General features: G+C 37.0%; 1 pseudogene; it reads left to right on the forward strand.

The window, feature by feature from the left end:
- The first annotated feature begins 482 nt into the window (after positions 1–482).
- LOC108990978 lies at positions 483–4,365 on the forward strand (annotated as a pseudogene).
- Positions 4,366–4,889: the final 524 nt, after the last annotated feature.

Below are 4,889 nucleotides of genomic sequence, written 5' to 3' on the forward strand. Positions count from 1 at the left end.
CAAAATGTATGTCTAAGGGAAAACAATCTTTTCATTTCAATAGAATAGTGAAAATGCACTTGGAGATTTTAGTGACAATATTACTTTACTATCACTAAAGGTGGTTACTCATAGCTTTTGTTGTTCAAATGTCACATGGTTCATACACATGACAGCGCAATGAGAATGAGAATTTGGTCGACTTCTACAAAGAGACGCGTTGGTCGAAGCAAAAGAATGCATTTGTCACAGATGCTACAGAAACTACTTATGTGAGTAGTACAGAAACAGCTGTTGGGATCTATGTTTCTTTCATACGTGATAAATATTAATATAGCACTAGCTGATTATTTGTTAATAATCGTTGCTTTCTCAATGTGCAGAAGGAGATGTAAGGTAGGTTGGATGGCCTAGGACCAAAGCAACGTAGTGATGAGGCAGCAGCGACTGTCTTTAGGGAGGTTCTTGGCCATCGACTTGGATATGCACGGGGACTTGGGGAAATGGTCATCCCCGAGTCAAGTAGACAACGTGACAAAGTTCAAATGCAACAATACATGTCTGAGGCTGAAAAGCACAAGAAGGATGCTGAACAATATAAGAAGGATGCTGAGCAATATAAGAAGGATGCTGAAACTTACAAGAGTCAGCTGGATGAAATGAGGACAGAGATGCGGGAGCTGAGGGAGTATCAGATACAAAATGACAATCTGATGCAGTCTTTCTTTAGGGCTTTCCCGTCGTTCACTGAGTCAGTTCGACAGACTCAGTGTAATGATTCCCCTGGCCCATAAGGGGCTTCTCATAAAAGGGCACATTTTTTGGGTGGTTTTTTGTGACACCGGGGAGGCATGAGGAGTCAAGGGTGTCGACGTAGTGATGATTTTGGGTGGTTTTTATACTTAGTCTATACGACATTGGGCTATATATATATAAATATATATATATAGTATTATATATATATTTATATAAATCTTGGATCTATGTCTACACCGGAGATCTCTTGGATCTCTCATGGTCTGCAAATGAGGTTAGTATCATTTGGAGTTATCCACCATAAAATGTACTTGTACAAGTGAAGTGTTCAATATATTTCTAGCAACTTGGTTTCCCAAACCCGACTTCTGATTCAACCAAAATTTTTGTTGTTTGCCACAGTTGCTCTTGTCGTCCTCTGTCGAGAAGAATATCTACGTACACTCAGCTAGTGGGATGTGACGGATGCCTAAGGATCTTTTCTCAAAATATTCTATGGTGAGCATAAAAGCTGATTGTTTGCTTGTATCTATTAAGTGTACTAGTTCGATATGGGTGATTTTATGCATATTTATTTCCAAGAATTAAATAAATAACCAAACAAAGATTCTATTAAAATCCCAAAAGGCATAGCCGAAGCACATGAGTAGTATACAAGATGAACTCTTTATTAGGAACAGGAAAAGAGATGATTAAATCATGAAAACTCAGCCCATTACAATCTATAGTAGTTACAAATATGTAGGTGCAAGTCTTGCTCTAGTCTTGCTCTCTGATATGCTGATACAAGATGTTTTGTTGAAGTAATTTGCAATCCTATCGATCCCAAACTATCAGATCATATATTATTAGTTTCGAACAACTACTTTCCTTGCAAATTCTCCACTCATTTAATTAAAATCCAACTGTTTATGGGGGAGTAACGAATTAAGTCATACGCTCATATATATATACTAGGTCAGGACAAAACAATATATTGGATACTAGGTCACAATTACAAACGCCAATATTACAACCAAAAACTTGCTAGTACTGAATATTCTATCAAAACAATATACTGGATATTTGGTTGGCTTGAATTATTCAACTGGCCTGCATCAAAGACTTTCAGAGGGCCACCTTTGAGTTAACAAATTACCTTGCTTTGCATTGAAAAGGTTCACGAAAAACAAATGATTTTAAAATTTTTGGGGTCTTAGATGAAAACACCCTGTCGCAAGCTCAATCTTTAATGTTTTTCGTTTCAGATCTCGACTTTCGGTGATTGTTTGAACCTATATAAGCCTTGTAAAAGTTCATGGGAATTAACATCGAGAAAATAAACCTCATTGGTAGTATCTTATAAGTTTTCTAGGCATTTTACCTCCTCTCCAATATATTTAAAAAAAAAAAAAACACCTCATTTTACAATAAGATTGTAAAGACGTTACCGCAAAATATAACAAGATCTTCACAACACAATAACCAATCATGAACAAGCCTTCGATCAGACATAATCAGAAAAACTCTAGAAAACGAAATATATATATATATATAATAATAATAAAACAAAACTTGTTCTGGAAAACAAATACCTAGTTCCCTTCCATCACAGCCTCCATACAATGACCAAATCTTCACTTTCTGCAGATCTCAGTCCCAAACCAGGAAAAGAAAAAAAAGTTAACCAAGAGGGGCCAAACACTGTCTGTAGAGAAGATATTTGAGAGACATCGCTGAAGAATCGTGAGGACGGAGTGAGTTTGAGGAGGGTCGAGGGTGAGAGAGAGTAGCTCTGGGGGAATATACAGAGGATTGAGGGTGAGACATCCCTGCATGTTGAGTGCGTGCTGTGCCATATGATGTCACTTTGGGTTTGTTGGATGTGAATTAAGTTATTAATTAATATTGGGATTTTGTTTCTTGAGAGTAAGTTAGGACAGCCTTTATTTTCCATTATGTTTACCAAAGATGAAACTGGATTTGGTCTTGTTCTGTCAGTTGTACGTACACCATAATGGATTTTATTTTCTATTATGTTTTCCATTGAGTGCGTCCTGCTGCTTGCTTTCCAAAATACCAAAAAAAAAAAAAAAAAATCTAAACTAGTATTAGTTCCTGCAGGAGTTAGAAATGGACGGTTTGGAAGCTATTGGGCTTTTTAGGGTCATAGTTTAGCATGTATTGTTGAATTACTTGGGTAAACTAGTATTGTATATCCATGCATCCATCCGTCCCTATGGCTCTATGATATGATCATTTTGTGTATTGGCTGGCTAGCTTAATATTTTTATTGCCAGGGGAATGGAGTATCTTCACAGTGTGGCTCACCAGAGCTTCATACACAGAGATCATAAATCTTCAAATATCTTACTTGGGGATGATTTAAGAGCAAAAATTTCAGATTTTGGATTGGTGAAGCTTGCTCCTGATGGTGAGAAATCCGTGGTAACCAGGCTTGCTGGGACTTTTGGATACTTAGCACCAGAATATGCCGGTAACCTTCAAACTAATTGCTTTTCAATTTGTTGCATTGAAAATTGATATGAATAAGAGGGCAGTGATCTTCTTTGTTCAGTACTTAATACCTGAAGGAATACGTGTTTATAGAAGCTATTTTAGCTCACTTAGGAATATATAACAAATTTCAACTTGGAACTTTATACCCTAAATATGGACATAGCTGACCCCCATTGGTGGATCAAGAGGGCTACATTTCATTGAGCTTATGGCACTAATAAGAAAACTTCTTGCAAAAATCAATTTGGATCCGGTAGATAATGAGGATCTTCCATATGCTTCAAGTATACAAACTGGAATTTGAAAGTTATTTCCAAAAATCACATTACTTTCAAACTGTTATGTCCATTTGTTTCGATCTTGATCATTTATAAATTGATTGGCAATTTGTGCAAGTTTCTAAAGGGATTTTGAAATGTTAGGTTTTCCTTTCAATTTTGAGCGGGAGAGAAATTTTGGTGCCTAAACCAGAAATGAAATATTGGTAAACGAATTATAGCCCTTCCAACTTATTCAAGAGGTAAAAAACATCTCTTGCACAAGAAGTCACCTACCTAAGTAGTCAACTCCATAGACAATGATTGGAAATGTACAGATGCATATTTACTTATCTCTTGTATAAGTAGGAATGACCATGCAATTTCATTGTCTATTATCCCAAAATTAGTGCGTGCACATGTCTTACTAACTCCAACTGCGATCATTTGATTGGTCCAGTGACAGGAAAAATTACAACCAAAGTTGATGTCTTCAGTTTTGGGATCGTGCTAATGGAGCTATATATTGACTGGGTTGATGGCACTTGATGAGGACAGGCCCGAGGAGAGCCAGTACTTAGCCGCTTGGTTCTGGCGCATTAAATCAGATAAGGAGACACTGATGGCAGCCATTGACCCAGCCCTAGATGTAAAAGAAGAAACATTTGAGAGCATCTCCATAATTGCTGAATTAGCTGGGCACTGCACTGCTAGAGAACCCATCCAAAGGCCAAATATGGGCCATGCCGTGAATGTGTTGGCCCCACTTGTGGAAAAATGGAAACCATTCGATGATGACACTGAGGAATATTCTGGAATTGATTACACAAGCTTAGGGCTTTGTGATGACTGTGATGCTTATTTATTATTCTGAATTTAGCTCGGTTTGTATATGAGAATACAATACACCACCCATTGTAATACATGAGTTTGGATGCTTGTTGATGGGATGTTCAGTTTTGCATGTTATATCGATGTTCAACTTGAATGAATGAAGTAGCCATCGATTATGAATGTTGCATTTAGGAACAATTAAAAACCAGGCCCAGAAAAAAAAAATTAGGCCAAGGAAATTTAAAGCCGAATTAATTTTTAGCGGCGAATTAAACGCCTTTACCGACGACTAATTTTTCGCCGCTAAATACCTATAACATTATTTATCCTAAACTAGCGATGTACAAATCGCTACTAAAAATCAATTCCGGCGATTAAATATTCGCCACAAAAAAATTTAAATAGCAGAACAAAAAATACGGCGATACTAAAAATCGCCGTCTATTAATAATTCGCAGCGATATAAATATCGCCGCTATATACTTATCGCATTGAAAAGTCAATTCGCAGCGAGTAAAAACTCGCCCTAAAATAGTAAATAGCAGCGATTAAAAGTTCGCTGGG

Source organism: Juglans regia, chromosome 14 (assembly GCF_001411555.2).
Source record: "Juglans regia cultivar Chandler chromosome 14, Walnut 2.0, whole genome shotgun sequence".
NCBI classification, from domain to species: Eukaryota; Viridiplantae; Streptophyta; class Magnoliopsida; order Fagales; family Juglandaceae; genus Juglans; species Juglans regia.